This window comes from Panthera pardus, unplaced genomic scaffold (genome assembly GCF_024362965.1).
Source record: "Panthera pardus isolate Hobbes unplaced genomic scaffold, ASM2436296v1 HiC_scaffold_8, whole genome shotgun sequence".
Taxonomy (NCBI): Eukaryota; Metazoa; Chordata; class Mammalia; order Carnivora; family Felidae; genus Panthera; species Panthera pardus.
Genome location: NW_026527013.1, coordinates 41,664,520 through 41,679,253, shown reverse-complemented (window position 1 = coordinate 41,679,253; position 14,734 = coordinate 41,664,520).

Sequence of the window (14,734 nt, the reverse complement as noted above, 5' to 3'; positions counted from 1 at the left end):
TTTGAAAGAAAGTGAAAGCATGAATGGGGAGGGGCAGAGAGAGAGAGGGAGAGAGAATCCTAAGCAGGCCCCACACTGTCAGTGCAGAGCCAGATGCAGGGCTCAACCTCAGGAACGGTGAGATCACGACCTGAGCCAAAACCAAGAGTCGGACACTTAACAGAATGAGCCACCCAGGCGCCCTCTAAAGAAGATCTTTAGGTTTTAGGTAGTATTCCAACATTACAAATAAAAAAAATTTTTGGTGGAAAATGCCATTGAAGGAAGGGTCCCCGAAAAGAAATGTTTAGAGCTCTCCATTGGAGAATCTTTCTGTAGATTGTACCTCTAAATTCTCACATCTTTAGGAATGTGAAGAAGATGGCTGAAAAGGTGGGGGAGGGTCCCACCAGTTCTGCTAAACAGGTACTGTTGGTCAAAGGCCGTGGAATTTATTCTGCTTTGGGGTAAATACCGCTCATTCTAGTCAATTAATGTATCCAAGTGCCGTGTATACAGTTCCATGGGACAAAAATCAAAATCATAAAGGGTTAAATTAGGTTAGCAGAAATGATAAAGCCTCTGCCCCTAAGGAACATACACCCTAGTCTTTGTATTCCCAATGGAGGGATTAAAAAATTTTTTTTAATGTTTATTCATTTTTGAAAGACAGAGGGAGACAGAGCACAAGCAGGGGTGGGGCGGAGAGAGAGGGGGACACAGAATCCGAAGCAAGCTCCAGGCTCTGAGCTGTCAGCACAGAGCTGGACATGCAGCTCGGGGCTCGAACCCACCAACCGTGAGATCATGACCTAGCCGAATTTGGACGCTCAACCGACTGAGCCACCCAGGCGCGCCCCCACCTTTTTAAAAATTTTTTTAAAAATGTCTATTCATTTTTGAAAGACAGAGAGCCCAATGGAAGGATTTTAGTCCCAAGAGCAACTTAGGGAGGTGACCATGAAAGCGTGCTTGAGAAACACTGCCCTGGCCTAAAGCATGAGAAAATCATTGAATTGATGCAGTTTGGCATGGTATTTAAAAACAAGGGATTCCTGACACCTCACCTGGATGGTTTCCTAACTTCTTCACTTACTGTGTGATTTTGAGCAAGCATCTTAACCTCTCTGCTTCAGTTACCTCATCCTTAAAATAGAGATAGAGTATCTTCCTCCTGTAGATGTGGATAGAGTATATACCTCACACTTAAAACGTAGTAAACTTAAGTGTTTCTATCATTGATCTTTCTGTTATTATTTATTATTATTATTTTGTTTCTTATTAGTGAATGAATGTGAGTTACCACCCCAGGAAACTTGGGTTCAATCCCCATTCTGTGATTTACGAGCTGTGACCTTGGGCACGTCGCTTAAACTTAACAAAATCTCCATTTACCCACGATTTAAAACGTGGATCAATCCACCTTTTAAGGCTTTTTGTGAGTGTAAAGCAACTTGGTATATGTACGTGGTATGACCCTTCATGAGCACTCAGAAAATAATTCCTCTCCTTTGTGACACAAAGAATGAAAGGAAAAAAGAAGAAAGAAATGAACGTCTGTTAAGACTCATAAAAGAAAATGAACAATTTAGTGACCTCTGTACATCACCTCTGTACATTCACAATCGTGATTTACTCATACTAAGTATCAGCATAGGATATTAAAGTGGCTAGTAGAGAAAGATAAGGATAGCAAGTATTGAGTAAAAGAAAAATAGGAGGAAAATATAATAAGATCATTTTTTTTTGAGTGTTTATGGGTAGTTGCCCTTTCTTATATAGCTAACCAAAAAATTCTCCTCCCTCCACTTTTTTGGCTATTTCAATTCATTCTTTTCAACACTTTGTACGTTCATGCAGATGAGCTCTCTGTCACTATCCATACAAAGTAGTTGAGAATAACAATACATATCTTCATGAGATCGATTGTATCAGTCAAATGCAAAAACAAAAACAAACAAACAAAAACAAAACCCACAAGATTAAAAACCCAAAAAACCCAAACCCAAACCCAAACCCAAACCCTTACCCTGAAGCTGGCTATAGTCCAAAAGCAAGGTTAATGGGAGTAAAACAGCTTCAGACATGGCCGCATTCAGATCAAAATATATCAGGTCTCTGCCACTCTTTCTTGGCTCAAAAGATAAAGATCAATGATATAAAGTGTCAGTGAGTCTATCAGACGTTCTTATGCATTATAAGAGAAAGAAATCTCAGAAATGTCCTGGGGAAAGCTTCTTTTCCTGTCCAGTCCTAGTATAAGTTCCCTAGCCAAGTGCAGGTAAGCAATGAAGCTTCTGTATCCATTGCATCCATTTCTGAACCAGTCAGTGTAGTCAGAGGGCCAGAATTACACTGAATTATAGATTAAAGGTGTCTCAGTGAAGAGTGATTCTGGAAAGGCTTCTAAGCATGGCTCCCTTTCCCAGATGGCTGCCTTTTGAATAAAGTGTTGGCACTTTGTACAATAATTGAATGTTATTGCAGTTAATAGAGGAGTAGGATATGTTACTTTTAGAGGTGAAATTGTAACCATTTAAATGTGCTTAGATGCTTTCTTGAAACTTAGTTTCTATCATTGTTATACTTTATTGTGGAGAGAGCAAGGGGTGTTTAAAGATGAAAGCATGAGAGCACAAAATAAATGAAAACTTGTTAAGGTCAGTAGACCAGGAAAAGAAAGACGCAGAATTTCCTTGAATGCTAATCTGCAAAAGGATGTTAGCTTTTCTAAGTACAAAACACATCCATTAAAAAAAATCATGTAGTTCCCTCCCCTCATCTCTAGAAGCTTTGGGGCAGAAACAGAGACACCCATCCCTCAGTTTTCAGTTCTACGGTTTGTTGGTTCTCCAGGGCTCCTCATTTATCAGACAGCCAGATTACAATAGGTTTTTCTTTTCTTTTCCTTTCTCTTTTTTCTTTTTCTTTCTCTTCCTTCCTTCCTTCCTTCCTTCCTTCCTTCCTTCCTTCCTTCCTTCCTTCCTCCTTCCCTCCCTCCCTTCCTCCCTCCCTCCCTCTCTCTCTCTTCCTCTCTTTCTTTCTTTTCTTTCTTTCTTGTAAACCTTATAGCCAAAATGGGACTTGAACTCACAACCCTCTGTCTCTGTCTCTGTCTCTCTGTCTCTTTTTGGCTTCCAGTCTGTAGTTCATTCTTTGAAATTTTATTAGCATTCAAATGCCTTGTTCACACTGAGGCCTTCTTTCCTCTGACTTGAATGAAGAAGTGGACATACCTGCTCTTTTTATTTAGAAAGAATTCTTTTAAAAAAATATTATACCTGTCAGTAAATGAGCTCCAGAGGGATCTTGGATCTTCTCCCAGGTCCCCGAGGATGACTCAGTGATCCAGCACTTATGAAGATAAAGACCAAAGAACTGAAGCTGGAGTCCATTCTTCCTGGAGCCCACTGGTTGTTAAACATTCTGATTATCTACCTGGGCCCAGCCCATCTTCTTCTTATAGTGTTAAATCTTCTGATCTAGAAGAAACACTGGAAATCTTGGTTTCTACATCAAACTTCACAAATGTTCCGGAGGTAGAAATGAATTCAAAATACTGAAATATTTAAAAGAAACAAAAGAAAAAGAATAGTTGTGAAGAAAGGGGATAGTTGTAGTAGTTCTAGGCTGAATGAAGACAACAGAAAAAAAACAGGGAAACCTCTGTTTATGGTTGAGTTTAAGTGATTTTTAAACTGGCACTTCTCAGCCCAGGCATGGACAGTTATTTGTTTGTTTGTTTTGATTGACCAGTAACTGGGTCACCCTACATAGTTTTTTAAAAAATAACTTATCTTTGAGTTCATATATATTCTGTAATTTTAAAAAATATGTATTTAATTAAATGTTTAGATTGCTTCCAAATCTTGCAGTTATAGTCTGGAAGAATATTTTGCACATAAAATAGTTTTTGACCATCTCTCCTCTGTAGTGGGAGGAAACCAGATAAAATCCTTGAAGTAAAATGGCTGGATAAAAAGTACATGGACGTTGTAATGCTTTGGGTGCATATTAGCAATTTTCCCTTTACAAACTTTGTATGTATTTGTACTTGTAGCAGCCTGTGACCACCCACTTTTATAAGTCTTCTTTGGCCCTGAGTTCACATTTATATTTCAATAAATACAAACAGTAGTTTCCTGGAATTTTAATAATATATAATATATTATTAAAATTAAACTCTTTTCAAGTACCTTGTCAAATGAGTTTGGACCAGCTGCACAATTTGCAGTTAAAAAAAAAAAATCTCCCTAGGCCTCCTATAAGAAGAAAGGTTATCTATTAGATTTTATCAATCAAAGAAACTCACTTCTAGGCTCTTATGCTTATTCTTACCCTCCTAGTACCCGGGCAAGATCTTCTCATGGTTCTGGCTTCCTTCTGTCAACAATGGATGTGGCTGAAAATGAAATCCTGTTGATGGCTTGCCACACTACTGTGTCTGGCCCAGGTTCCTGTTCAAGGAGAGTGGGAGTAGGCTCAGTCATAGAATACCTTGCAACAGGACAGATTTTATGCCAGTTCTAGCAGTTTTGGCCTGCATCCCAGCCCGAGATCTCCTGTAGTCTTCCGTTTTCACCTTCTTGTGCATCAGAGCATGGCTGGGTACTGATTGGTCCACCATTCACAGGGAGTTTGGGTGAGAACTGGGGACAGATCTCTTATTGGCTTATCTCCCTTAACCCACTCTGGGGAGTAGACGTCCAATAACTATTGGCCCAATGGATTGAAAATACAAATTCAGAAAAATCTGAATAGTTTCTGGTCAAGTTATGCCAACCTGGATTTCCGTGGCAGGTGCTGAGTATATAGAGATGGGTGAGATCAAAATGATGTGCTCCTAAAATACAAGTTGTATTTACAGCACTTAACTTAGACTTCTGGTAGAGTTTATACCAAAAAATAAGTCCACTATTTCACCTGAATGTAGTTAAGTACAACTTTTTCTTTTTCTAAGGGGAGAGAATTCGGACTATCTATGGAAAATTCTTTAGTATTGCTGACAATGTGTTTTCCCTTTTTTCTTCCCATGTCTCAGAGCAACATAGGTGTACAAAGAACTTTAAATTTCATGAAACTGTAAATCATTTATTCATCCAACATATTTATTGAATGCCTAAACTATGATAAATGCTGTTCTAGGTGCTGTGGGTATGGCACTGAACAAAAAGATCTCATGGTAGAGTGATAGAAACGAATGAATGAATGAATGAATGATTGAGGTTTGTGTAGAAGGCGCTTTTAGGCAGCAGGCTTGAGCAATGGAAACTTGATCGAGGGAAAAAGGCCCACAGCGACTACCGAGCTAATGCAAACAGGCTCATTAAGCGACCACTCGAAATAGACTTGAGCCCTAACTGACCAATGACAACAAGGCACCAAGGGGGACATTTCATACATTCCCAGACTCCCTCACTCCATCCTGTGACAGAGCACCCCCCCCCCCCCACACACACACACACTGCCTCACCATACACAGTCTCACTGTCCTGCCTGCTGCTTCTTTGTAGTGTATTTAATAAACTTTTATCTCTTTATTTTCTGCCCTGGATGAATTCTTTCACTGTCCATGCCCCTGGCCCCCATCCAACTGGGACACCTCCACATTTTGTGGCCTTCCCATCCAATCCAATCAGCAGACACCATAGTTAGTGCTCCAGAGAAAAGTAAAGCGGAGTAAACAGGGTGCTAAGAGAGAAGAGTTTGCTATTTGATCTGAGCTGGACATGAATGAGCTCTCAGATACGGTGACATTTGAGCCAAGAACAAAAGATATGATGGAGATCCATGATGGGGGGAAGGACATTCTGGGCAGAGGGAGCAGGGAGGTAGTAGCCCTGTAGGAGCGCACCTGACATAATGGATAAGATTATAAAAATGCAGCTGATGGTAGTCGAGGTGGGAAGTGGTCAGGTTATGCCTGCATTTTGATGAGATTTGTGGGCAGATTGAATATGCAGCGTGAAAGACAGGAGTAAAGATGGCTGCAGATTTGGGGCATATGAATGTGTGAATCTGCGTTTTACTAAGATGGAGAAACCACATAAACGTAGTTGGCTTGTTCATGAGGTTCCTTGTATATAAAAATATGAATCCCTAAATAGCAGAATCACAATTAGTACCATGAAACAAAGAATTTGTTAGTCCCATTTCCCTTCTCTGACTCATTTAAGGCATATGTTCATGGAGAAGAATGGCAGGCAGAATAGCACAGAATATTTCTACCTTTGTTATCTGTGTGGTTAGTATGCATGATACCTCTGTGAAGGTAGCAACCTCTTCTAGAATGACAGGCCTGGAACTGTGGAAAAATACAACAAGACAGACTTGTGCAGAATGCACAATACAGTTTCATGTTTATCATTTCTTCTTTGATTACTTTTTATTCTTGCAAAATTTTTTTCCTTTTGACAATGCTTATAAATAAATCCTTTAACAACATTGACCTTTACCTGTGAGAAAGAACCCCCCTGACACAAAGGAGGGGCACAAAGACTTGGAGTACAGTGAAGGGAGGTTTTAATCAATGCTCTTGCAAGAGCAGGTGTCTGATGGAGAGGTGCACATGGGGCAGTTACAGCAGACAATTTGTTTCCTAGCATGCAAGCCCCTCCCTTCCTCACTGATTCCTCATTGGCTGAGTACTATAGAGGTTACAGCCTTATCCAGACATCGCCTATGTGCACGTAAGGCAAAAAGTAGTCTCATTAGAACAAATGTACATTCCGTGAGGTGATGCAGAGACTTTCAGTCCCCCTTCCCTTTGTTCTTTGGCCCATGGTCATTGCAAAGCCTGTGAAAATAAGCCCACAAAATGGAGAGGGGAAGAAGAACCAAGAAGTGAGTGTCTAAGGGTTTGGGACTCCATTATTGGGGGAGGAGGTTGTACATATTTCCATTAGGTTGTAAACCTGTTAACTAGACAGCACAGCTTTTATTTGGTATGTCTATGAATGAATCATCTCCCTTACTTCTCACATTACCTGAGCCCATTGCCCCTAGAAAATAGCTGTTGTCAACAAATCTAATCCCCTTTTTGGTTGGTTAAGAGGAATGGCTCACTGCCAAGAGCTACACATCTCCATAAGACTTGGATAAGATTTGTGGATGCCCCCACCCTCTTGTTTACAGGCCAGACGCAGAGAACTTCCAAATTCCTATTCTTTGCTGCATGAATGATTAGCTGACCTGTTTCCTTCACCGGTTTGACTAAACTTGAGTCAAGCTTCTTCCTTCCCCTACACTCCAAGACATTTACCCACCCTTGAGCTATCATTGGAAAGTCAGTAGCACCACCTTAATGGTCCCTATGGAGAAATGGCTAACCTCTGGGAAAAAAGTTCCTGAGGAACTATCAAGGTTATCACCTACTTATCCCACTCACTCACAGCCAGTTCCTCCTAACCTTGTTTATCCTCCCCGCCCCCTCAAAAAAGAGAGGACTTTCTACCTGTCCTTTGAGACACTTCCAATCAGGGTGTTCTCTGTTTTGCAATAGTCCTGAATTTCTTAACTGCAATGCTCTCCTTGTCTACATTGCAGTAGTAATTTTTTAAGTCTGCTTATTTTGAAAGAGGGGTGAGGGGCAGAGCCTGATGTGGGGCTTGATCTCGAGAACTGTGAGATCATGACCTGAGCTGAAATCAAGAATCAGACACTTAACCAACTGAGCCACCCAGGAGCCCCACAATAGTATTTTTGAATTCTATCTCTCCTCCTCTAAGTCCAGATTTGTTTTCCACTTGACAACTTTTACTATTAGTAGCTTACTGTAGTATGTTTATATTTTCATTCACTTACATTCAACAACTTTTCATTCTGTCTACTGTGTGCATTCCTGGAGCTAAAGCAGTGAACAAAACAAACAAAATCCCTTCCCTGTTAGAGCTTACATTCTAGTTTGAGGAGACAGCTAAGTAAGGGAAATTTTTAATAGTGCAGATGGTCTTTCACGCTATGGAGGAAATTAACTCTAGTGAGAGATGGGTTGTGATGGGAGGATTACATTAAAAAAAATTTTTTTAATGTTTTTATTGTATTTTTGAGACAGACAAGATGAGTTGGGGAGGGGCAGCGAGAGAGGGAGACACAGACTTTGAAGCAGGCTCCAGGCTCGGAGCTGTCAGCACAGAGCCTATTGTGAGGCTCTAACTCACTGATGGTGAGATCATGACCTGAACCGACTGAGCCACCCAGGTGCCCGGAAGGATTACGTTTTTAAGTAAAGTGCTTAGGCTTAATTTAGGTTATTTCTACATTTCAAAACATTTGTTTTAATGTTGATTATTTTTGAGAGAGAGAGAGAGAGAGAGAGAGAGAGAGAGAGAGAGAGAGAAAGAGAGCGCAAGTGGAGGAGGGGCAGAGAGAAAATGAGACACAGAATTCCAAGCAGGCTCCAGGCTCTGACCTGTCAGCACAGAGCCGGATGTGGGGCTCAAACCCGCAAACTGTGGGATGATGACCTGGGCTGAAGTTGGAGAATTAACAGACTGAGCCACCCAGGTGTCCCTATTTCTACATTTTGAAAGAAAATACAGAGTGCAGGTCTCTAACCCTAAGGCCTATAAATTGGAATTATTGCAGTTTACGAACACAAGTGATACTCAGAGTTAAGTAAGGAGGTTCCCTGAACCATTTGGAAAAGTTTATTTGCGTTTATTTCAAATCAAGATCGTAGAAGTAAGTAGGGTTAAGAAGTAGGGTTTTCAAACTGGAGTCCTTAAGGATCTAGTATTGTCCTCTAGCTGACATATTGAAGAGAAATTCCCATTCCGAATTCCTCATGACCGTGCTGTACTAACAGTAAAAGTGAGTACTAAATGGACCATCTCCAGCCAGATTTTGGTCATTTTCTTTTGGATTTTATCACTCCAAAAGATTACCACATCCTAGTCAATTACTAAGAAACCCAAAATAAAGATTAGTTGTTGTTTTAGAAAGTTGTGTTTTCTAGGGTTTTCTTTAAAGAGTCTGTGATTTGAAGTGAAGTGTTTTGTAGTGTTTAGACAGAGTTTTGTAGCATTGTAACTTACTTAAGTAAAACATTTCCCTTTTAAATGCTTTGTGTTATACATCTGTCAAGACTCTGAGACAGTTTAAATGTTTAAAAAAATGACACTGTGACTCAGTGCAGGTTGAAAGCGTTTTGTTTCATAGAAGAAAAAGGCTGAAAATGTGAAGGCTCATAGACCATATTTATGAATTAATTGAGATTTTTATTAGTATTTGGTATGTTCCAAACAGACCCATCCATCTGTAAGCAGGCAATATAAATCAAATGAAGACATAAGGGTTGACTCTGTCCAGGGTTCTCCAGGCTGAGATACTAAATACCAAGGCAACATTAATTATTCGATATTTCTTTTATAAAGCCCAAGAAAAGAGCCAAGGTGAAGCCTTGGTATTTTTTTCCCCTCTTATATCTGGCCCAACATATTCCATCAGTGTCTAATAAATTTCTCATAACCGGCTTTCAAATAACACTGCAGAGCTTTCAAATAGGTAGCACTCAGAACAAAATGGATAAATTGGAAAGCTTATATCAAATCTAGTAGGTTGATCCTCTTTGGTACAAATACTCAGAAATAGAGCTCCTTCACCTCCCTAGGTACTTTAAAGGTAGCTAGCTGGTATTTAAATTCACTCTGGCATTATATCCCAGATCACTCAAGAAGCAATAATAGAAGGTAATCACTAAGCTATGGTATCTTGCTCTCTAAATAATAGTAAATTATAAAAAGTGTTGAAATGGCTCAATATTGTCTAAACTGGGTATGATTAGTGGTTCTGCTGGTAGCCCCTATCATTAAACTGGAGCAGTATAGAATAAGTCCTTACTCCTGAAGTATTTCTAATCAGTGTGTATAGTACTTGAGCTTATCCCAGTATGCTAAGGTATTAAAAATGGGGGGAGGAGAAATCAAACTCTTTATTTTCAGTTTTCCTATTTTGTTCATATCAGAATCAGATTCAAACATTGAGATTTTCTCATTTCTGTTCTACTGTTTTCCCATTTGGAAACAAACATAAATCACCAAATGTTTCATCTTAGCTCACCACCATTGTTCAAATTTGTATGGTAACTTCAGGCAGATGTTGCCAGGGTGATTGCCGAGCAAATGAGAAGATTTTAATTGATTTATTTGATTCAGGCTTCAAAACACTTAAAAAAAATTCTAGACTATAGCTCCAATTATTTCAGTTATAAAGACAGTCAATGGGATTATCTTTTGGGCAATTGACCGATTGAGCACTTGTCAGCCTGGAAAACAATTTAAGCTTCAAGTGGTCAAATATTGACGATGTAGCTATGGCCTTTGTTATAGAGTATGACTTGAAATTAAAAAATGGACTGAATCATTCACTGATTGATGGGTTGCATAGAGGTCCGAGCTGTCACATGGCTTTCGAAACGGAAGGATTTAGGAGAGAATGATATCACTTATATTCACTAATGCTAGAAACTAACACAATTTCAAAGATGTGGTGTGTGACACAGGATTCAAGCACAGTTGCCTGCATCTAAACTGAACTGTTTTTCTGTAGTTTTCAAAGGAAATGGATTGTACTAAAAGAAGATGCCCAGTTTCCACCTGTTTTTGCTAATTGCAGCAATTTTCAGTGGTTTCTTGTTGGAATGGTCATCGTTTGCATTGTTGATGCAACCATTTTGCCATTGGAAAATCTGCTATAGCGAATTAAACTTCTAGCAGCACGAACATTTATTTGTTTATTCTTTCAACAACAATTATTGAGATACATTCTTTGAGAAGACTGTACTAGGTACTAAGATTAAGCTGTAAATAAGACTCAATTCTAAAGAAAGTTTCTAGTATGACATATAAATAAGTAAACAATTATAATTTAGTGTAATAATTGCTATGTCAATATAAGTTCGGGATGCATGGAACCTAATGACAATGTCACCTAATCAATCTTGATTTAGGTCTTCTCAGAAAAAAGTGGAGTCTAAGCTGAGGCCAGGAAATTGAGTAGGAGTTAGGTAGAGAATGTGGAGAAAAGTGTTTTGTACCCAGAGGTACCATCAAGTGCAAATTTCCTTGACTGAGAGGGAACAGGGGACCAATCCAGAGAATTTGCCCATCATATCAAGATCATGGACTTAGGGGCTGGAGAGGATGCCTGGGGCCATGTACAAGAAGCATTGTCAAACATTAAAAGCATGTGATACTTTCTCCAGAGTTCAGGGAAGGGCTATTGAAGGTTTCTATGCAAAAGAGTGGAATAGCAGAAGCTTTAAGGGTGAGGGGTAGGGGAATAACACATCAGCAAATCTTAAAAGGAGAAAGAGAAAGCTCTACAGATATTGTTATTAATCACATACCTATTCACTAGAATAATAAAATACAGACAGCTGAGACTGAGAGCTTATAGTATGGATATTCTGTATATTCCAGCCCTGTGTGGTAAAGTTTTTGTGACTAATTATAGTGCCTATTTGAATGCATCATGCCCCATATTGCAAGAAGAGTTCTATCTCTCTTCTGCAGACTCAAAAAGACAGCCAAATAACAGCTTTGTGTATATAATTTCTTTCCCAAATTTAAATTTTAAAATAAGTAAGTGAAATTGCAATAGCACAATTCTCCGTTTCTACTGTGGGAATGAACTTTGTTTTTAATTCCAGCCAAATATGAGAGTGAATAATTATAGTAAAGCCAACTTTACTGTATACATCTGGTTCTTTCCATGATTGCCTTAATTATGGGGTGAAATCCCTAGGAAACAAAGAATAATCTTTACTGGAACAGATTACATTATTATATTTTATGAACTTCTGAGGCTTTGTTAAGTCACTATTTTTCCCTCCATGCTTAAACACATGTATCTTTGAATACCAAGGATCTATTGCTGCACTTTCAGGGTATTTAAGATTCAGGTTCTACCTAACTTCCAGGAAGTTCCCAAGACCTTCTGATGCCTATCTTTGGAAATGTGACCTGTTAAAGACTGGATCCACCTAGTCCTGTTCCAGAATAATGTCATATCAAAGACATGTAATCCAACAGCCAAAGTAATTTTTAAGGAATCCATCCCTTAAAAGATAATGCAAAGCAGGGCTTCCAGATTTAGAAAAGAAAGAAAAAATAAAAGAAGGAGGGAAGGGAAGAAAGGAAAGAAAGAGTACCAGATGACCCAGCATTTGGGGTGCACTCACACTAAAATATTATCTGTTTATCTGAAATTCAAATTTAATTGAACATCAGTATTAGGGGAAAACCAGTTTCTCCCTCTTTATGTCTCCTTAACTTAAAAAAATTTTTTTCTTTAACATTTATATCTTATTGAGTGACAGAAAGACACAGAGCGTGAGCAGGGGAGGGGTAGAGAGAGGGGGAGACACAGAATCTGAAGCAGGCTCCAGGCTCTGAGCTGTCAGCACAGAGCACGATGCAGGGTTCCACCTCACAAACTGCGATATCATGACTTGAGCTGAAGTTGGATGCTCAACCGACTGAGCCACCCAGGTGCCCCAGTGTCTCCTTAACATTTATACATAACATTGCTGACCCTTGTGGTTACCAAATGTGTGGGAACTTCCTCCAAGCAATTCTCAAGACACCCAGTGGGTGTCCTACAACTTAGCTCAACTGTGACACTATCTACTGGAGATAGCATCACATCACAGATTAATGTCCCCCAAGACTGCTCCTACCAAACTTCTGATACCAATTTCAAGTCTGGACTGTGCCCTGTACATCTGACCAATCTGAGGTTTCTATGACCACCTCCTCGATTTTGATTAATGTGCTAGAGTGGCCCAGAGAAATTAGGGAAATGCTTAGGTTTACTAGTTTATTAAAGGATGTGAGGGCATCTGGGCTCCATCAGTTGAACGTCTGACTCTTGGTTTCAGCTAAGGTCATGATCTCACGGTTCTTGAGTTGGAGCCTTGCGTTGGGCTCTGCGCTGACAGTGTGGAGCCTGCTTGGGATTCTCTCTCTTTCTGCCCCTCCCTGCCTCTCAAAATAAATAACTAATAAATAAATAAATAAATAAATAAATAAATAAATAAAGGAGGTGATAAAGGAGGCAGACAAACAGCCAGATGGCAATATATGTTGGATGAGGTCTGGGAATGTCCCTAGTGTAGGACCCTCTGTGCCTGTGCAGTTAGGGTGTGTCACCCTCCAAGTCTGTGGCTGTGTTCACCCACCTGGAAGCTCTGGAAACCTCCTCATACTTTGGGGATTTTATAGACATTTGCTCACATAGGCACCTGTGATCTTTCTGAAGGATGGGGAAATGAAATTTCTAAGCTTCTTCATCATGAGTTGATCTTTCTGGTGACCAGCCTCCATCAGGAGCCCACCCAGACTCACCTCATTAGAAAAAAAGATGCTCCTAGTTGCTATTATAACTGAGGAATTTACAAGGGATTCAGGGGTTTTATGCCAAGAACTGTGGGCAGAGACTGACATATATATTTTCTGTTATCTCACAACATTCTATTTTGGGGGAAGCAACCTTACAAAAAGGGGATCTAGGGACATGCCCCTTTGTCTTCTACCCACTTCCATCACATGTACAGCACAATTTCTCTTTCCACAATTTTTTCATAACTTCTCCCTTTTCTATAACATCCATTCCTTTCTAGGTCTCTCCTATGGTCTTTCTCAATCCATTCTTTTATCCTATAGCTTAACGTAGCTTCTTTACAGCAGAATGGGATATCTGCTATTTAGGAAGGGGAAAGGATGGAGGAGACTGTTGTGCCAAACATGAGACCTTCTGTGGAGGACCAAGGGAAGGTATAAAGAATATGAACATTCTGCAATTCATTTGTGTCCTGTTACAGATACAGAAATCTTAGTATCACCGTGACTAGGCCTCTAATTTCAAAGGTGCCAACGAAATTGTTTTTTGCATATATGTCAGTGAAATCTACAAGTAAAATAAATTGTGTCACAATAATAAAATAGTACTTTGACTCTTAGACAATTAAATGAACTCCTTGAACTTAAACTGTTTTCTAGTTTGCTCTACATTTTATCATTGTTTTCACTTTCGCTTCACTATCCATATGCTATTCTAAATGTTAGTGTTACTCCTTCTCTTAGAAATCAAAGCTAGGCTTTGAAAATAGAGTTAATTATGTTTCTAATTGTCAAACAAAAGAATTCACTTGCATGTTAAAATACAAGAAAAATTGATGTCTCAGTAATATTCAGAGTTGGGAATTACAGACAATATTCATTAAAGACTGAAATGAGGAACAAAGCTATCACAATGCCATTTTTTCTTCTTAAGACAAATCCAAGAGTACTTTTTTCTAATTCTTTGTGATTTAAAAAGGGCTTTGACAGCTGATTGTGTTTATATTTCATGGAAAATTTCGGGTTTATTATAGAAAATTGTAACACTGTTAGCAATAATGGCAAAGCCAAATGTTTTACCATATAATTACCATTCTCCTGGCAAATTTGGGGTTAGGGAGAAAGAAAATTAGACAAAGAACCTCTCAAAAATTCTATGTGTCCAAGTCCTTTGTCCAAAGATGAAATAATAGGCACATTTCAGAATAATCATTATAATTTTAAGAAGACATTATGATCTTTTGCTCTTACAATTATGAAGGTTTATTTATTCTAATTTGGGAGGACATTTTGGAAGAAGACAGGATAATTAATCAGTGTAAAAACATCAAAGGAAAGAGGTCACAATTCTAAGATTTAAAATATCTGCCTCAATGTACATTGATTATAGACCCTTCCTTCAGATGGTCCAGTTG